Source organism: Artibeus jamaicensis, unplaced genomic scaffold (assembly GCF_021234435.1).
Source record: "Artibeus jamaicensis isolate MK-2021 breed Jamaican fruit bat unplaced genomic scaffold, CSHL_Jam_final contig_548, whole genome shotgun sequence".
Taxonomy (NCBI): Eukaryota; Metazoa; Chordata; class Mammalia; order Chiroptera; family Phyllostomidae; genus Artibeus; species Artibeus jamaicensis.
The window spans coordinates 17,346,279-17,368,298 of NW_026521883.1; positions in this window are offsets into that span (position 1 = coordinate 17,346,279).

Genomic DNA, 22,020 nt, shown 5'->3' on the forward strand with positions numbered 1-22,020 from the left:
GTATGTAATTTATTGTTGCAGATCTCATATTTAGGTGTTTGATTATCTTTTTCTCTTGATACCATCTTCCTTACCTCATAAGCTGCCAGCTCACTTCCCTGAGTTGTTGTTCTCTTGTTTAGAGAAATTTAGATTTTTACCTCTTTCTCTCCAAACCATGTCCAAAGTTTGCTTTCAAAAAATTGCTTAAGCTGCTCTGTTTACCAAATGGAATTTTCTACTTTTATTTTATAAAACTTAGACATTAAGACTTTAATATATCTCCCTCCAAAATTTTTAGAGCTCACACACCCTCAGTCAGGCAGAGTCCATCTGAGGAACTGGTGTGCATCGCTATCACTCAGACGAGATTGGGCATGTTCAGGGTGGTACAGCTATAAACAAATAACTATCATATATTGAATGTCTTGCTTGGCATTGTACATACTACTCCATTTAATCTTCTTTTTAACTTTTTCATTGTGACATATGACATACATTTAAAATGGCATGAAACTTAAGTGCACAGTCTAATGAATTATTATAAAGTAAGCACCTATGTAATTACTGCTCTGGCCAGGAGATGAAAGTGTCAGCTCCCTCAGTCCTGAATCCTGCCATGGAACAATTTCTGATCACTTTCTAATTCATTTCTTCATTATCCTGACAGATATGTACAATCTTAAATGTTGCACGTTAGCTTCAACTGTTTGAACTTTATAGAAATAGACTTTCTATTGTATAGAAAATGGATTTTCATGCAGTCTTCTCTTTGTGTAGTTTTATTTCCCTAAACACATTTTTTTGAGATCTATCCATGTAGTTGAATAGAGCTACATCTTGTATATTTTCTGACTATAGGATTGCAATGTGTGAATATATCACAATTGTTCATCCTATTGTTAATTTGTGTGTCATAGTTAATATGGCTGAAGGAATTTTTAGAATGTTTTCTGAAATACACATGGACTAAATTTTATTTTTGTATATGCTAAGAGTAAAATTTCTGTTCATTTATTTTAGTCTTCTCAATATCGCTGTGAAGTGGGTGAGAAATAGGGCGATATTGTTAAAACACAGATTCTGACTCAGTAGGTCTGCGGTGAACCTGAGATTCTGCATTTGTATGAAGATTGCAGGTGATGCTGATGCTGCCTGTCAAAAGATCACTCTTTTGGTAGGGAGGATTGACGCAGTATCATTTACATAAATTAAAAAAAAACTGTGAGATAATGGTGAGGCATGTTTTTTTGGAACCCATATGTTATGGTTAACTTTGTGTCAACTTGACAATGGTACTAAGTTGTTTGGCCAAACACTAGTCTAGATATTTCTGTGAAGATATTTGTGGATGTTATTAACACAATCAGTTATTGAAACTAAAGCATTTTACCCTCTGTAATGTGGGTGGGCACATCCAATCAGTTGAAGGTTTAAGGGTAAAGACTGAGGTATCCTGAAGAAGAAGCTATTCTTCCTCAAGACTGAAATATAGAAACCTTGCCTGTGCTTCCATGTAGGTTTTGGACTTAAGACTACATCAACTCTTACCTGAATTCCCAGCCTGCTGGCCTGCCTGATTTCAGTCTTGCCAGCTGCCAGAATTGCTTAAACCAGTCCTATAAAATCAATATTAGTATCTATCTACTACTGCCTGCCTGCCTACCTGCCTACCTACCTACCTACCTACCTACCTATCTATCATCACCTCTTATTGGTTCTGTTTTCCTGAAGAGCTTTGACTAATACAACATAAAAACACAAAGAACATTTAAAAAAATGCAATAGTTGCCTGTGGAATGAAGGATTGGAAATGGGAATATGATAAAAGGAGACAGAAAAATTAGGGATTTTTCATGGGTCAGTGATGAAATTGTACCATAAACTGGGAGTCATAAAGACAACCTCTAAACCTGAAGGTTTAGTAAAAGAGAGAATCAATAGTGAATGTGTACTCAGAAGCCAAGGGAGATTGAACCTAAAGCACAGACAGACAGGAGACTGGCTTCAGGTCACTGGGGCTGCTTATCTGCTCTAACAGAAGGCAGAACAGGACAGATGATGCCTCACTTCACTCCCATGGGTCCCATTTTCAAGGTTTCTATAAGATGGAATTTGGAAGCCTATTATTGCCTGGAGACCTGAATTGCCATAAAGGGGGTGAAGAAAGCCGTTATTTGCTGCTGTGCAGTTCTAGATGTTATTATAAATAGGAAATAACAAACAGAAACAAAGGAGGCTGGATACAGAGTGACTGATATTCTTTTATGTGCTGAGACAGAACATTGGTGAGGACAGTACAACGTGGTGCAGGAGAAGAGGCTACCACCAGGTATCGAAGGTGTGAGGTTCAGCAAGAACCCTATTTAGACAATTGGTATTTATGTGGTGGTGCTAGAACCAAAACCAATGACCTCTCTTATTAGGAAAAAGGAGATATATGTCAAGTGTTTTTGATTCAAATGTGATAGGTCTAAGTGAAAATCTCAGCTTTTTCCTAATTGAGCTAGATAGTTTTATCCAAATTTATAGGTTAAAGGATTTCCCAGTTCTATAGAACCAGTGAGAAAACTAGTATTTGACATTATTTCAGTTAACGCCAAGACTTGTTCTCTTAAGAGTGTGAATGGTGAGGTTCCGCAGAGTCCCACCAAGGGTAAGGTTCAAACTCTTGGCCTTGACCCTTACTAGGAATGATTTTAAACAATCTTTCTATGCTTTAGTCTCTTCATAATTGGACGTAGAAATAGTTTCTTCCTCAAAATTATTGTTTGAGAGTTAAATTAACCCAGGCAAACTGCCTAGCTTTGCTTAGCAGAATGCCTAGCACATAGTAACTGCTTAACACATGCTATTTCTTAATCTTAGGTGTTAGAAACAGTGATCACAATATTAAGAAATGTGGAAATTAGTTTATTTAAGTGTGATCTTTGTGTTCTTGCCTAGTCTGCTAGGGACCAATGTCAAGATTTAGTTTAGGAAGACAACCCACAATTACAGTTCAGTAAGAACAAAGCTCTTGCAAGATCCAAGATGGCAGAAGATAAGTAGCAGCTCCAGTAACCTCTTCTCAGGACCAATGTGGAATTACAACTAAATTGTAGAGAAATTATACTGAATAACCAATTGAACATTAGCTAGAGAGATTCCTTATGACCAAGAACAGCTAGAAGAAACCACTTCACCACAATGAGACTGGTAGGAGTGCAGAGGAGGCACAAGAGGGTTGGCTGGGCTCTCACAGAAGGCAGCTGAAGTTCCAGAAGGGTATTTCATCACTAGAAGTCCAATGCACTATCCATTGTACCACAGAGCCCACTTCAGAGTGATATTTTAATGGCCAGGATTCTTCCTGAGGAGTATGGGGTCTAAACCCCATGCTAGGCTCCCCAGTCCACAGCATAAGAGCCAGAAAGGAACCCAGTTAACATCCAACTGAAAAAGCAGGAGGGTTTCTGTCCGCCAGGGAGATACAGCTGGAGATGCAGAGAGCCTCTTAAAGGGCCAATGCACAAAATTTCATTTGTAGTCACTAACCCTGGGTACCCACAGAGGGATGGAAGAGTGGACTAGGGATGCTTGAGGAGACTCTGGGGTTGGTGGCTCTGGGGAGAAAACTGAAGAACCAGCCACCAAGATCCCTGTGCTGAGTCATTTCCCACACTGCAGAAAACATCTTTCTCAGGCAGAGCACTCCTCTCTAAGTCACATCAGCCTGAGGGGAAGCAACAGCCCCACCTGTAGGGAGCCATTCCCTGTGACATGGGAAGATAAACCAGACCCCACTCGGAAAGGCCAGTGGGGAGCAAAGGCCAGCGGCACACAGGGCCCATGCCCATGGATAGGTTCTCCCATGGGAAATCAGACCTGCACTGTACCTAGGCTGCTATGAGACCTGCTTTTGCTAAAACTCCCTTACCCAGGATTGAGGCAGAAATGCTTGCTGCATATCTCTAAAGTAACTTCCTAAGGTCTGTGCTAAATGTCCCACGTATAGAGTGTAACCAACCAGTTCAACTACTATTCTCTTTGATCTGTAACATCCTTCTCTTTGAAGTAATTAGCAACATTCTTTCCTTTGTTATCTGTAAAAGGTAATCACCTGCAGTGAACCTGTGCATAGTAAATGAGGACCATCCTTGATGTAACATACCCAGAAAAGCAATAAAAGCCTGTCTAGGCAGGGGTTGGGGCCCTCTCTCTCACTTAGAGAGTGGCCATGCTGTCCCTTTTTCTCCACAGGACTTTCGCAGTGCATGTGAATTTGTTCATTGTGGCCACAACATATGGATCTTTTTCTTTTCTCATATGTATTTATTGATGTGACCATATTCCTCATTCCTACAGTAAAGTGGGAAATAATATGGATAGTTCAACCTATTTTCAAAGCTGTAGAATTCTGACGAATTCTTATTAGCACTTATAAAAATAAAATAGAATGTGAAGGATGAGAACATAAGGAGAGTTAACAACTGTACATTATCCATCTGTTTCTAAGGACTAATGAAACATTTTTATATTAATGAGTTGAATTGATGAATCTCAATGTTGATTAACCTAATTTTAAACAACTGTTGCATAAAAGAAAATTCCAGAGAGAGGCACAAGAATTTCATATTACTTTCAATATTAGTGGCTGAGAACTCCCTTGTTTTTAATACTAATCTTCAAAATCTTGGCTTTCTATTTACCTATTGATCAATAAAGAGGATAGGTCATTTCCAGATTTTCAAGAACAGGTTTGGCTTCCAACTTCAGGTGCCAATGTTGAACTGATGCTCAGCCTTTTTTGAAAACTACTTAACAGCAGTAACATTTCCCACCCCATCCTTTCACTAGGAATGAGAACAAAACCTAACTAGACTCTATCTAAAGTGTTTTAAGAATGAATTCAAAGATGGTTAAACCCCTTAGACACTTCCTATCCTCAAAGCTTGTGATTTAAAAGTGAGCAGACTGACAGGCATTGAAGGGGATGGCGGGGGATTGGGTAAAAAATGGAGGTGGGAGAATCGAAGAACATTGATGCATGACCTATGGACATAAACAAGCATATGGGGATTGACTACGGAGGGGTGGGAGTGAGGCTGGATGAAGGTGGGCAAAGGGAGAAAAAGCAGGGACAACTGTAAGAGCATAAACAATATATTAAAAAAAGATAAGTGGAAGGAAAGTGGAGAGAGCAGTCTCCTTAATTGTTCACTATACTTTATTTCCTTCAGAATCCTCCCAGATTCAGTTTTTTTCATTGCTCTCTAGCCTGTTTAGTTTTTTTTTGAAGGGGAGGCATATAATATTTCATTTATCTAACATCCTCAGTCATATTTATATACATTAATTTATATACTTGTCCCATATACTAGGTTTAATGTTTTCTATTTAATATAAAGAAAATTCTATTAAAGGAAAGTAGAGTTGGGGAAGATTAAGAACTTGCACAGGTTCATGCAGCTCACAAAAGTAGATCCAAGATTTGGGCCCATGTATCAGAGCCCAAGTCCAGCCTTCTTTCTACCAAGACAAGGCTGCTTTCCTGGTGCAAAACCCCTGGAACTGGAATTGGGGCCAAGGCTAAAGTGGAAGGAGTTCTAGTGTATTTTCTTACACTTTATTTCTCAAGAAGAGCAGCATAAATAGTGTCCCTTTGGTGCCTTTCTGGAAGTCCTTTGCCTATAGAATTTAAATTAAAACAATAATCTAAAAAACAAACAAAAAAAAGATGAAAAACTTTAATGCATTAGATGTAATTCAGAAGCTTTATCTTCAGAATCTAAGTTTAGCCATTCCCTATCCATGAAGGTTGTTTTAAAACTCTTTTTGTTAGGAGGAAATATGGCTAGAAAAACATTAGAATTTATGAGAAAAATAGGATCAGGTCCAAGTTGTAAATAAGCTTATGAAAAAACCTTATCATATGGTTTTATGTGTTTACTAAATTAAAACAATTAGGATAGTAAAGTAAAATTAATATTGTGTCATGCATCTTAATTTAGTGATAGTAAGTTAGGAGCATTAAATTCTTCCTACATTTCATTACTTGCTTGAATTGTTTTGCATTCCAGTAAGTTGTTCTATACATTCATTGAGCATTGCTGCAGATTCTGTGCAACTCAAATGTTTACAGAACGGAGTCTATTTTGTCTCACTGGGCAAAGACTTTTTTACTCTGTGGCAATTGATTTTTCTCCTGGGTCCCTCCCTGACCACAGAAACAAAAGCATTTTTGATATTTGAGGTGGAAAATGTTGTAGAGACTCTTATTTTATTTACTTGTTATTTCTCAATTTTATTTTCTTAAAAACAAACCTAAAATGCTTTGAGCATTTATTCTTACTGCATACTGGCATCCAATCCTTTGTGGTAGGTGTTGTCATTACGCCCATTTTGCAGGCTAGGAAAGAGGCACAGGGAGATTAGATGTCTCGCCAAAGGTCACGCACCCAGTGAAGAGCCGACCCAGGATTCCCTGCTCTGGCCCTCTGACATGAGAGATCAAGCTTCTAAGTGTTGCTCATGGAGCCTCTGTGTGTTCCAGGTGGTGCTGTCTCAGCACTGCGGGGGGACTTCATGCCTGAATCCAGGCCTCTCACCTTATACTCTTCTGACAGAAGAGGAGGGGCACCTACACCTGACTGGACGGTATTTTAGCTTTCCGTCCTCCTCTTAAAGTTTCCTTGCACAAACTCTACTTTTGTCCTCTTTTCTATTTCTAAATTTTAGTTTATTCCCCCCTCGCCAACTCTTTCTAACAATTTTTTGTAGAACTGATCGTTGGGTCCTATGCAGTATTAATGTAATTGTATTTCATGAAAAGTCTTAGAGGTAAAACCTCTCTATTAAAGAACTTTATATAAGAGATATTCAAAATTAGAGAGGAATTACTGCCTCCAAAATTTTGGCCCACTCAGAGCTAACATCCCTAGCACCATACTCTCGTAATACTTAATTTTAAAATAAATATAAACAGCTTTTTATCTCATTATAAAATAATACATGACTGTATGTAATTTTAAAAAACATGACTGTATTATGAAAATTCAGGCAAGGCATAAAAGTATAATGAAGATTATAAAAATTGCCCCACATTACTAGCCCCCAAAGATAACCACTGTTATCACCTTTATATGGCGTCAAAGGACGTACAAATGATGACTGATCCAGCAGCCTCCCTGGACGCACACTTCTGATGACAGGCAAACCACATCCCAGGGTATCCCACACTCTGTTTGAATAGCTTTAGTAGTTAGAATTCTCCCTCTCTAAGATAGATGGACACACATGATAGGCATGCACCTGTCCTTACTCCACACCTTGGCAGTCATCACTAATTGATCACAGAGCTCTCTAGACAGCCACTAGCAAGCCTGGGAGATGAAATTCAAGAAGAAACCTCTGGCATTCTTGCTCTATGCTGACTTTGGCCCATTAACCTGTTTTGAGGACTTTTATTCAATTTTCTGCTAATATCTAAGAGTTCTGGGAAAGTACTCCTAAGTTTATAATGTGCTTTATATCTTTTTATAGCAGAATGGTGACTTGCAGGCTCTTTATAACAAGATTCATTGCATAGACTTTTATCTTTCTTTGTCTTTTGATAATGATGAAAGCCAGCACTTAACAGAACATCTTTGTGAGATAAAGGACTGTTTCCCAATCAGCTATGACTTCTCCGAGGCTCGTAGAGTTTGTGCCTCTGGTAGATGCACTTCAGCTCTGCACAGTCGGGGGGTGCTGGGTCCTGCTCTCAGAGCTGCCAGTCAAGCCTTGCGAATGTAGAGTTCTGCCATGATAGGTGCCCATGGCAATGAAACTGAATCCCTTGCTGAAGTGGGCAGCTGGCGTGCCCTTTGCTAGATGGCTAGTTTACTTGGAGTTCTCTCTCTTGCTCACAAAGGAAAGGTTACAAAACTGACAGCTGTAACTTGGTGGGTGTGTTTACTTGGGGGCATATCACCCCAAAATAATATTTGTAGAAATAAGCCCAGCATGAGTGGAGGAATTGGAGTCATTTGTGAATGCTCTTTCATTCCTACATCCAACCCAATTGCAAGTTCAGTTAAATCTACCTGCAAAATTTACTCTGGAGCATTTGTTGCCATGCTTACACTGCCCCTGTTATCTTGGCTCTATCACTCACCAGGTGTGTAACCTTGGGCAAGTTCCTTAACCTCTCTCTGCCTTACTTTTCTATAACATGGAGGTAATAAAGTTCAAACCTCATAAAGTTGTATGAGGATTAAATGCGTTAAGACAAGTACTAAAAGAAGTTGCTGGTTCATAGTGTAATTATTTCTATCACCCTAGTTCAAACTGCTATTGTTCCTTGCCTTTACCTGTAGCCTCCTAGCTCATCAACTCCGTCCACTCTCCCCACCCGCAGCCCCCATCTTCCCTCTGAACCAGTCACACAGCCTCGAGTATTCCAAGTACTGTCTCAGCCTCCTGATATTTGCACCTGCAATTCTCTTTTCTCAGAATGACCTTCCCCAAATCTTTGCATAGCTGACTCCCTCCCTTTATTTACATTTCTGCTGATGTTACTTTTTCAAAATGTCCTGCTGTGGTTCATTGAAACTAAAATAACTACTACCTTTCCTTATTCTACTTTTCTTCATGGCATTTGTCACTGCCTGGCATTACATTGTTTACATATTGATTTGTTTTCTGCTTTTCCCACTGGAATAAGAGCCCCACGAGAGCAAGGCTTTTGCCTGTTTTGTTCACTGCTGTGTCATGTGTGCCTAGATTTCCAGAGCAGACTCTTCAAGTACATTCCTGACATGACTTTTCACGCTGTTACACACACTGTATCAAGTATGGATCACAGCATATCAGTGTTAGAAGGGATCTCAGGGATGAACTAGCCTAAATCTCTGATTTTCCAAAGAGCAACCTGAGGTCCATAGCTGTGAAACGTCCTTGAGTTAACACAATGACTTAGGGGGAGTTTGGATTAGGATGACGGTCTCCATGATATATTGAGGACACTGATGAAGAATCACAAGTCTCCTGTCTGTCTAAAGTACTGTGTTTCTGTAATCACCAGTCCAGCCAAGGTGTTAGCTTGTCCAGTGAGTTTCCTGACCTTCAGTTGTCCATGAGGTTTTTTTAAGCATTTCCCAGCCCCATGCAACTCAGAAGAGCCTGCTCCTGTGACATTTCCTGTGGGGTGCCTTTGGGCTCACTGGCATGCATTTTCTCTTTACAGATAAACTCCTGATCAGATGGACTTTCCACCTCAGTTTCTCTATTGCTTTGGTGACAGACCATATTTCCACTTCGCTATTATTCTGATTCCTGACCAGGTCCAGCACTTGGAGCCTCCCCACGCCTTCAGTCCCCCCAGGACTCTGCTCCTTAGTGTGGTTTTCTAGCCAGCTTATCCCCCAAATACAGGTGGGACCCAGGCAATCTCCTATGTGTGCCTAGTATTGTGCTACATGCTGGTACAGATGAAAAGACCCAGGAAATGTTATCAGTTGACTCAGAAGAAAAGAGCTAAATTTTTAGCCTGGTTTAGAAGGTCCTCTTCCATGCTCTGGGTCCGACCTTTAAAGGAATAAATAGTTCACTGTGTTCCCTGGACGAGCTGTTGTTTCTCCAGTTCTAATCCTATGATTGTTACTCCCTCTTCCAATAGTAAGAAACTTAGCTCTACTTAATACTTTTAAAGAAAACTTTTGATTTCAAAATAATTTTAGGTATTTTAGAAATATTTTAGAAAAGTTGTGGAGATAGTATGGAGAGTTCCTATACGATTCTCACTCTGTTCCCCCTAACATTATCATCTTGAATAGTCCTGGTACTTTAGTCAAAATTTTTAAAAATTAACATTGTACGTTACTAGTAACTTAAGTCCAGACTTCCTTCCTATTTTACTGCTTTTCTACTGATGTCCTTTTTCTGTTCCAAAATCAAATCCAGAGTCCTGCCTGGCATTTAGTCCTCAATATGTTAAAGGCTGTAGTCAAATAGTGTTGGTTCTGCAGTCTGAAAGTGAGGTATGGGCCTATTTTCTTTGCCCTGTGATATATACAATTGAACCCTGTGGCCTTTCTGAATAAGACTGAATTTTTTATCTCAATTTGAAGTAGAGAGATTTAGAGATGTCAAGACACAGCACAAGGAAAAGTCAATATGAAATAGGCACTTTTCCCCCCACCAGCAGTAAAAATTTAAGATCACAATATTATTTTCACGAACAATGTGAATGCTGGTTTTATTGTCACTGAGTGTTTCCTGGGCACTCTTCTGAGTCAATTTGTGTTTTAAAATTCTGGACACAGAGAAAGTGGGGCTGGCGAAGACTGGCAAAGGGAACTCAGCTCGCAGTAGGTTGTAGTTGACCCTTTGCCCTAAAATGAGCCAGAAATCATACTGAAAAAATTTTTTAATTTAATTTTTTATTTACAGTTTATATCCAATATTTTGTATTGGAAAATTTTGTACATAGTATAATAATTATGAAAAACATGATATGGTTAAGTACCTCATTTTTGGAGATGAGAAAATTTAACCATAAAATGTTTTAAGTTTTTCAACATTACACAGCAGGCCAGCATCAGAGGGGCGAGACAGCAAAGCCAGATTTCCCTGACTCCAAAGCTGTGTCCTTCCCACTCTGTCACTTGGTCACTTCCCACAGTGGGACCCACAAGAGCAGCATGTGTGTATGTGAAAAGTACGTAGAACTTTCAAAGTGGAACAACAAATTAAAATTACAGTTATTGCACATGTTAATAATTTTTGAATTTATGCTAAAACCTTATGCGATTCTTGCCTTTGTGAATTTAAGTATCAGTAGACCACACTTTGAAAAGGTTTTAGGCAGATACTCTGTCCTAAACATAAACTTCATTGTCTCGTGTGTAAGCAAAACAGAAAGCCTCTATTTTTATGTATTACGGACATATAGGAGCTTTTCGTAAAAATATAACAACAAACTTAATATGTGAATATTTCTGTTCCCAGAATGCTAAAAATATGAAAATTGCTTATTAATATTTTGACTTTTAGATATCATCTTAGAGAATGTCATAATAATTTTGTTTAATAGCTTTAATTTGTTTTTTTCTGTCCAGGGAGTACACAACTAATTGCTTAAATTTGATGAGCATCCAGGTGAGTATAAAAATACTAGGCTCCAATCATATTGGCTGACATGCCTCTTCAATAAACTCAGTTTAATTTAGGTGGTAACCTATTATTTTCAGGATGATATCAGACCCCTCTGGCTCCAATTTACTCATCAGAAAAGTGAGATATTAATAAACATACCTACTTGATCAGGTTGCTATGGTGATTCAGTACAATAATATTTGTAAAGCTTCTTGAATAGAGCTTGGCATAGAGTGAGCACTACATAAATAATTTGTTAAATAATTCAAAAAGACTAGAGCTACATCGATGGTCATAAATCTCCTCTGATTTCTTACTACATGCCGTATTTTGCCTGAGGAAGTGGAGAAAGTAACTTGTCTCAGCTGTGCAAACGCTGAGTGCTGGAGGTGGGATTTATGTCTGAACACTGGATTTCAAACCTCCTCTCCCTCCCTATAAGCCTTACAGTTGCTTGAGAAGGATGAAATAATTTGACATGCCTCTTCAGTTTTTTCTTCTCTCTACCTCAGAACGTTTCTGCAGGCTGCTTTCCTTTTCACCTCTGCACTCCTTTCTCTTGTCTTAGAGGCTCAGTACCCCCTTTCCTTTCTGAGGTGCACTGCTTCTCTTTGTGGATAATTCCCTTCTCTGAGACTGTTTTGCCCATCTCTTTTTTGGTCTCTTTGTGTTTTCACCTGCATCTTCACCTTTTCCTTCATGTCAGGCACCCCACCCTCAGTCTTCTGAGTTCAGCAGGACACAGGAGTCATGTTCTAATTCCAGGTCTGCTCCTGCCTGTGTTCATTTAGACACAGAGGGTCAGAGGTTCTAAAATCCTTCACTTAGACAGCAAAAGACAACTCTGAGTTTCCGCTTTATTTTTTGTGCCAAAGATTTGAACTTATGAAATATCTCTTCCATGTAAGCTATGCCTAATGGTGGTGGCCCCACCATTCGTAACGAAGAAACCCTCCTACTGTAGTTACCTAGGTAAAGCAGAGGTCCTCTCCCTAAGAGAATTCTGCCCTCCTTCTTGCCTTCCTAGCTGGCTCAAACTACAATCATTTCATCATTGATTATTTTTTCTTTCTACACATTTTGGGGACACAAAATTACATGACTTGGTGCCTCAGTACACATCAGAATGTTATTAGATTTAGAAGACTATAAAGAAATGTGTTCTCTCCTGTTCAAAGTAGCATTTCCTGAAGGCTTTGTCCACTGATTTTTTTGCATCACACTAGTACAGGGGTGGACAAAAGTAGGTTTACAGTTGTGAGCGTGTGAAACAGAGTTTATGTTTGTATTATTATTTATGAATTATTGTATTTATTTGTATTACAACTGTAAGCCTACTTTTGCCCACCCCTGTATATTAATTAGAGTTGTCAAGAGAAAACAACAATAACAACAAAAAAAACAATGGATTGGGGAGGGACCCAGAGAGCCAGACAGAAAGAGAGCTTTTAAGACACTGGCTCATTCAGATACCACTTTACACCAGTCAGGATGGCTATAATAGACAAAGCAACAAACAACAAATGTTGGAGAGGGTGTGGGAAAAAGGGGACCTTAGTTCACTGTTGGTGGGATTGCAGACTGGTACAACCATTATGGAAAACAGTATGGAATTTTCTCAGAAAAATAAAAAATCGACCTGCCTTTTGACCCAGCAATTCCACTGCTAGGATTATACCCCAAGAATCCTAAAACATCAATTTCAAAGAACCTATGCACCACAATGTTCATAGCAGCACAATTTACAATAGCCAAGAGTTGGAAGCAACCTAGGTGCCCATCAGTAAATGAATGGATCAAAAAATTGTGGTACATATACACCATGGAATTCTATGCAGCAGAGAGAAAGAAGGAGCTACTACCTTTTGCAACAACATGGATGGAACTGGAAAGCATTATGCTGAGTGAAATAGGCCAGGCATTGAAGGACAAATACCATATGATCTCACCTTTGACAGGAAGCTAAAGAATAAAACAAACAAGCAAACAGAATAAAAACAAAGACGCTGAAATAGAGAACAAGTGGGCAGCGACCAGAGGGGGAGAGGGAAGGGAACTTAAGGGGAAAAAGGGGGAGGGATTTTGAGGAACAAGTATGAAAGACACAGAGATGAGGACTGGGGGGGGAATGGGAGGGAGGGGGGAGACCGGGCGGGGGGGTGGGGTGGGATGGGAGAAATAGATTAAAAAAAAAATGTACTTGAAAAGTAACTGAATAAAATTTAATATTAAAAAAAAATAAATAAAATGTAAACTCTGAAAAAAAATTAAAAAAAAAAAGACACTGGCTCATTCAATTAATTGTAAATGTTGTCAAGTTCAAAACCTACAGGGTAGGCTGGCCGGGGAAGAGATGGTGCTGTAGGTTCAAATGCAGTCTGCTGGAAGAATTCCTTCTTACCCAAAAGATTTGGTCTTTTTTCCCTTAAGGCCTTCAACTAATTGGTTGCAACCAACCCACATGATGAAGGGTAATCTGCTTCACACAGCCTACTCATTTAAGTGTTAATCTCACCTTGAGAATACCTTTACAGATGTATCTGGAATAATGTTTGACCAAATATCTGGCTACTGTGACCTAGCCCAGTTGATACAAAAGTAATTAACCCCAAACTAATTAACCCAAATTAGTACTTTATGGATAACACATTTCAGGAATACAGGGTATTTTAGTGCTAGGCGAAGAGGATTTGGACTTTATTCTGTAGGTAAAAAATAATTCTAAATTTTCAGTAGAGCTGTGGCTTATACTTGGGATGGTTATTCCAAAGATATTTAACATGGTTTGGAGAAAGGAGAAACTAAGCAGGGAGAGAAAAATGAAGATCTGTTTTAATGGTCTAGGCAAGATGTATCATAGGGGAAGGAGAGGAGTGATAGCAGAAGTGGAGAAAGCAGAGTGACTTTTGAAAACATTTTGGAGGTACAGCTAAGAGACTGGGTCAAATAACTAAATTTGGATCCTAGAGAAGGGAAAATTCAGTAGTAATACTAAGGCCTTAAGCCGTGGTCATTGAGAGGATGACATCGACATTGAAAGAAGCAGGAACATTAGAGGAAGAGCAGACTTTGTAGATGTTGGTGGTACCGCATATCTGGATAAGTAAAGGACATTTTCACTTCTTAATGATTTAACATCATTGTGGTAGTTTATAAGGAGTTAAGACTTGGGATTAATACAGAACTTCATGGGAGCTCCATGAGAAGAGTACAGCTATGCATATCACTTGATTATGTGTCAGGCCAAACTTTTAAAAGATTTATTCCTAGAGATGAGGAACAGAATAGAAATTGTCAAGAAAACCAAATGCTCCGCTGCTATCAGATTTTTGCTTGTAAGTTGTGAATACCGACTACCCAGGTTCTCCATGATCAGGTGGGGCTTCCTAATTCATCACAGTAAACATCTCAGAGACTGGGAGAATTGGGGTCAAGAGGCTTGTCAGAATCTGATAAAGAAAGCCAGTGGCCCACAGTAATAACAGTTCTATTTTTCTTTTCAATTTATTTTGCCTCCATTTGTTTTCATTCTTTGTCAAAATGAGTAATTCCCTGCTATTGGCTTAGTCTTCTGGCTGCAACAAAGATACTCATCTTCTCATCGTTGACACTGTTTTTAGTTATTTTACTTTTGTAAACGATCTTTGACCAACGATCTTGGATCTTACTAGTGAATTTTCACAAAGGAACTCTACCACTCTGATTTCTAAGATGAGGCTCAGAACGTTATTTGTATAGCCTGTTACTAACAATGAGCATGGGCGGAAGGAAGCCAGGAGAGAACCAGTTCTGAGTTGAAGAGGGCTTCTAGGACATTCCCTCCCTGCCACAGATGAGTAAGCAGAGGCTGGGAGAAGTTGAAAGGCAGTCTTTAGGGTAAATGCAAGACTTGGAGCAGGAAGTGTGTTGTCTGATTTGCAGTCCGAGAGCCTTTCACAGTGCCGTGACCTAAGCACCAGAATTGCTAGATCCTATGGAGGATGTGAGAAAAGTACAGGCATGATTTTTCCCTCTTGGAATTATATATTTGAACCAAAACCAAACAAACTTTCTCTAATGTAATAAAAGGCATTGGCCCTTGCAATACTTCACAAGTTGAAAAAACTTTAGATTCATTTTTGCCAGATCATCTCAGTCTAAATTTTTCCACCAGGCTTACAAAATATCATGATCATTTAAAAATCCTTTTCTTATTAAATTTCTAGATTAGGGCTACGGAGAGTGACTTCTATTACTTATTTAGAAAAAAATGAATCACTACATTGACATGTGCTTTCTCCAATTTAACCACATAAGATGTTGGCAAATCTTTTGACATCTGTGCTGCCTGGGATGTATCTGGTCAAGAATTATGTTAATTAGGCAAAGTGGATAAATTCCCCTTCCCTACCATGAATTGTGGCATGTTTTTTGACTCTAGGGCTTGTTCATAGTTGTTGACTTTTACTGACACCCGCTGTTGACTGGGGGCATGTCTGCAAAATACCGGTGGAGAAATGTGTTGTGGGCTGCAGGGAGTCACCGTGACAATGTATGTACGTGTGTCCTAGAAACAAGCACAGAAACTCATTTAGATGGGAAGAATATGATCAGAAAAGTTTTATTAGTTTTGGTTGGAACTGAAATGTGAATTATTTTCCTAGGAAAACATATTGAATGATTAAATGTGTGACAGAGGAGTAGTTACGTGTAAGAGCCCACTATGCACATGTATGCATGAAAAACTTGTATAAAATGTGGAAGTGAAAGGATGCTGAATTCTTTGCAAAGTGTAGCGTTTGGAGCTTTAGGCCACCAGGGAAGTCACCGCTAGGAGTGAGGGGGGAGGGATCAGTTTTGATGTCTCTTGAGAAGGATGAAAAATAAGGTCTCAGCAACCAAGGGGAACTTCCTAGATGTCAAAGCATAGATTAGGTGAGCAGTGAAGGCTATGCAACTGGTATGAGCAAGACCAAAAGGAGCAGTCCAGGCTGTTAGACCATCAGAAAGCACACCTGGGGAGAGTAATTTGATGCCTGTGGCTTCATCTGTGATGGAGTAGGGTTTACGGTGGGGTACTAAGGGTACCAACCTGACTGTAATAGTGGGATCCAGGGTTTTTGGGTTCAAGTAATAGCTGTACTCTGTGTAATTTTGTGAATTAAATTTAAAATAAATACAGTTTGCAGAAACATTTCAATTTCTCTGAAACTCAGTATTCTCATTGTTAAAAATGAGTATAACAGTGCTATTCTAAGTTCTTAATAGAATTAAATGATTATGTGTGTAAAAGCCCTTTGTGGCTAGTAACAGAGTATGTGAATGAAAGACATTTCACTTATTATACAGTAAAGGTGCATGATAGTTTTAGGCTATATGTGGCCATTTCATCTTAATAAGCCTATTAGAAAAGAATTGTAAATTTATGTATGTCCATTTCAAGGTGAGAAAGTGATATGAGAGGCCAGTTACTTGTCCAAAGTCTTCTTACCTAATCAGGAAATAGCTTCTAAATTTTGGAGAGCAGCAATTCTCTTGTAACATATTATTTTACTACTGAAATCAAGAAGACATAGGCATATCATGGCAATTCAAAAGGCGGAATTTGCATATTTCTTTAGTGCAGAAATCATCGTACCCCCAAAGCCTCAGTAGTATCTATCATCTATGCATTTTTTATAGACTCATTTGGAAAATGTCATGATTTATCAGAGCCACATAAATCAGAGTTTGCTGGGTTTAATTTAACCTTTAAATGTCACCTGGAGATGAGAGAATAATATTGAGTCAAATTTTTTGTGTGAGATTAAATAAAAGCAATAAAAGCAGGTAGAATAATCAACAAAATTTGGAGAAAAAAATTCCTTGAATGAAGGATGGATATCACTGGGTATAAGAACTTGCAAATTTTTTTTAAACATAGGCTTCACTTTCTTTTTATATACCTCAAGCCAGCGATTTTCAATCGGTGTGCTGCAAGAATTGTTAAAACATTCAATACCTATTTTGTCAGGGGCACTGACCTCTTTTTCCTTAGATTGTCAAGTAAAAAAATGACAATAGCCAGCACAGCAATAGCTATCTCATGTGAATGAATCAAAACTATACCTATTTTTTAGGTCAGATTGGCAAAAATACATTTTTTAGGGTGCCACAGCATTTTAGTAATTAGCTTATATGTGCCACTAGATTGAAAAGGTTGAAAATTACTGCCTTAACTGGTAACACTTTTGAACGATTGTTTTTTTTTCATAAACATTTCCAGAGTTCCAGAATTCTCTCCATTAATCTGCCGCCTCTCTCTTGACACATTGAAATCCTGCTGAATGAGGCTGGGTAGAGTCAAGTATGCTGTAGTCATCAAGTGTCTCCAAGTCTCAGTGGTTTGTAACAACAAGAGTTTACGTCTCCACTGGTATCACAAGTTATCCATTATCTTAGCCAGTGAGCAGGAGCCCCCTTGGCTGCAAATTAGGTCTGGGGTCTGCGTAAGGCTTGACCTCGGCAAATCCAGTCCTGACAGGAGAAAAAGTTTGGCCAATGTGGTTAGCAAACATGGGCTGCTAATGAAGGCAATGAAAATGAGGAGGAAAATTGCTTTATGTGGCCTTGGGAAACCCTCTCTTCATGGGCTGATGACCTTGGTAGAAAGGAGAAGCCAGAAGGGAAGAAAAGAGGCCTCAGTGGACGTCACTCTGATGTGATAGGGAAGCCACCATCTGGACAACTGTAGGTCCCAACCACAATGGGAAAAGAGCCCAAACACCACACACACTTCCACTTCCAGTAGTGGCAGAGCGAGCCACAGGGAGACTTCTGAATTCAAAATGGCAGGGACATATAATTCTCCCTGTGTGGGAAATTGAGAACAGTTATAATTGTGGACAATACCCTGATCTATTATTCTTCAAGTATTTTCTCAAGTGGCATTGAATCCCTGAAATATTTCCTGGGCCTCAACAAAGTTTACCCTCTTTTCCCTAGACACCTGTAATGTTTTCTCCCCCCTTTCATGGCACATATCATTCTTCATCTTGTGTTATGCTTATTTGTAAATGTCTTTTATTTCCCCTGATAGGTGGTGGGTGAGCCATTGAGGGGTATAGATTGTACCTTATTCATTGACCTGTGTCTATTAATACACACTGTACTTAGAACAGGGCAGTCTGTAATCTTTTTGTTGAATTAATAGGTCTGGGTAAGAAAATACTCTCTTATTTGTCTCTAAATGTATGTGTATAAGAGAAGAAATCTTAGGTCCTTCTCCCCCAGGCATTCTGAATAAGTAAGAGGATAGTTGTTTTTAAGAAAGATGCAAAAAATCACTTCCTTACCCCAAAAGCTTTACCTACTGATATATATTTAATATATATACTATATAATATATAATAGCTACACAACTGAAAAATAAATTTATAACATATTTAAAAGTTTCAAAATGCTGATATGATATTTGCATACATTGTGCAGATTCCCACCACCCAGTTAATTAACACATATATCACTTCACATAACTACTTTCTTTTGTGTGAAAATGCTTAATGTCTATTTTCTTAAGAAATTACAACTATATTGTACAGTACAGTTTTATCATCTGTAGTCACCATGCTATACATTGGATAGTCAGGACTTATTCATCTTATAACTGAGAGCGTGTACCCTTACAAACCTCTCCCCATTTCCTCCACCTTCTAGCCCCTGGCAACCACCATTCTACTCTGTTTCTATGAGTCCAACTCTTTTTCGAATATTTCACATTAAAGTTATACCATGCAGTATTTGTCTCTTTCTGTCTGGCTTATATCATTTAGCTTAGTGCTCACCAAATTCACCCATTTTGATGCAAATGGCAGGATCTCCTTTTTAAAGGCTGAATAATATTTCATCCTATATATGTACTATATTTTCTTTTCTTTTTTTTTTAAAGATTTTATTTATCTGTAGAGGGGAAAGGAAGGAGAGTGGGAGAGAAACATCAATGTGTGCTTGCCTCTTGTGCATCTCCTGCTGGGAACTGGCCTGCAACCCAGGCATGTGCCCTGGCTGGGAATGGAACTGTGGTTGTTTTGTTCGCAGGCCCACGCTCAATCCACTGAGCTACACCAGCCAGGGTTGTACTACATTTTCTTTATCTACCCGTAGAAACTTAGGTTGTTTTCATATCTTAGCTATTGTGAATAATGCTGAAATTTATGTGGAAGTACAGAAATCTCTTTGAGCTACTGAATTCGTTTCCATTTGGATGTATTCCTAGAAGTGGGATTGCTGGATCATATGGTATTTTCATTATTAATTTCTTGAGGAGACTGTATATTGTTTTTCATAGTGGCTGTATCAGTTTATATTCCAAACCAACAGTATATAAGGGTACCCCTTTCTCCTCATTACTGTTAACAGGTTATTTCTTGGCTTTTTGATAACAGGTAACTTAACATGGGGTTGTCTAACCTTTGGCGTCTCTGGGCCACACTGGAAGAAGAGGAGTTGTCTTGGGCCACACACGAAGTACACAAACACTCATGAAAACTGGTGAAGAAAAAGTCCCATGCATAATTTTCATTATATCTGCCACCACAATTAGTTTAAAAAGTCCTCACATAATTACCCTAATTATTATGCAGCAGCCCTTTTGATAATCTTTAAAAATAATGGAGCAGGTCCCTAGTTTGTGATTACTAATACAGTAAATGTACATACCGAAGTAATAAAATGTCACTGATTTTTAAAAAAATTTTTTTTAATATAAAAGAAAATAGGCCAACATAAACTAGTGGGACATTTGACATTGTATTTGAGAAGCTAGTGCATCAATATCTGGTGTGATAGAAGCAGTTGCATTCTCAGTGAGTTTTCTTTCTTTTTTTTTTTAAACATTTTATTTATTTTTTGAGAGAGGGGAAGGGAAGGAGAAAGTGGGAGAGAAATATCAATGTATGGTTGCCTCTTATTTGTCCCCTGCTGGGAACTGGCCTGCAACCCAGGCATGTGCCCTGACTGGGAATCGAACCGCGATGCTCTGGTTCGCAGGCCCGCGCTCAATCCACTGAGCTACGCCAGCCAGGGCCTTCAGTGAGTTTTCAAAGTGCTCATCAGATATTTTGGTTCTAATTCTACTCTTAGTGTGTTTCATTCTTGAAAATAGTGGCTTGCAAATGTAGGTGCTGCCAAATAGCGATGACATGAATGAGGTATGATTGTGAAGTAAGGGATATTTGTCTCTGGGAAGATAGGGCTTATAAAAGTCCAGTAAAGAGACATGATCAAAAATTTTTTAAGTTGAATGTCAGATTGCAACTGTATGCATTCCCTTTGAAAGTTGGCAGGTAATATATTTATGTAAAATGAAAATGGAGTCACAAATATAGCAAAATATTGATTATTTTCCCAGAAATCTTGAAATCTGTTTTCCAATTCTTGTATCAAATTGAAAAGCAAGGCTGCATAGTTTAAGCTGTTCACAGGACTTTGTTTAGCCAATGTTTTGAAACGCATAAATTTTTTTGCCTTAATTTGAGCTTGCTATATTTGTTTCACTTGGAAGGCTGTTATGGTTTTAAACATAGTATTGATAAATTGGTTTTCACCTCAAAAGTGCATGTATAACTATTTAAATGAGTGTTTAATCCACTAAAAATGCTAAATCTGTAAGCCAGTTTTCACCATGAAGTTCTAGCATAAATTTGTTTTTCGATACCATAAATGACTTTATAACATGTTGCAAATCATAAAATCTTTTCAAAATTTGGCCTTTACTTGGTCTTCTGATGCTGAGTATGACAACATTAAACTTTGATGTTGCCATAGTCAGCATCAATAATTTTAAGGAAGGAATTCCTGGAATCAGTGCTGATTGAATCCTTTGGCTCTTACAAAATTCAGTCTTGATAATGATTTGCATGATGTTAGACATTTTTAAAGCTTTTGTGTATAAATGTTCTTGATGTACTATGCACTGATACTTCATCAAATATGAGTTTTGGTTGGCAATTGCATTGTCCTCTATTAATTGTACAAGTCCCTCTCTTTTACCTGCCATCGCCTGGGGCACCATCAGTACCTCTGCCAGATGTGAGGTCAATGGACAAAGAAAATCACTTTAACATATCTTTTACTGCTTCTTGATTTAGTCGTGTCTTTTAAAATTTTTAAAAATATTTTATTTATTCACTTTTAGGAGGCAAGGGAAGGAGAAAGAGGGAGAGAGAAACATCAATGTGTGGTTGCCTCTTGCGTGCCCCCTACTGGGAACCTGGCCTGCAATCCTGTGCCCTAACTGGGAATCCAGCTGGCACTCAATCCACTTAGTCACACCAGACAGGGCTAGTGCGTCTTTTAATGGCACTAAAGAACCATTTCTTCAGTGACATTATATTCGTCATCAATACCTCTGATAAAAATGGCAAGTTGAACTACATCTGTAGCATCAGTGCCATCATCCTTTGCCAAAGCATAAAATTTAAAATTAGCAGCTTTACTCTTCAAACTTCTTTTGATAGATTTCAGTTTCTTCAGTTTGCTCGACTCTATAGTCTGGTGAGACAAACTGATTTCAAAAATATCCCCCCTTTTTTCAGGGCAAATTATATCTGCCATGCTTTCTATATATTGCATAATAAACTCATCATCAGTAAATGCATTTGTTTTTTTTGCTATCAAATATGCTACTACGTAACTAGCTTTTACAATGGAATCCACCTGAGTTGTAACGTTTTGAAACAATTTTTATTGAGAAGACCGTTTTTTTCACTTCCTCTATTTTGTCCTTACGACACAATTCTTCATATGTACTGAATTTGGCAGCATGTTTTTGCATATAACGTCTTTCAAAGTATAGACTTTGAAAACTTGCACAAATTCCCTACAAATTAAGCCCAGTGCCTTATTATTTACCTCAACAAAAAAAGTAGTCATCTGTCTACTTTTCACTGAACAATCTTCCTTCAT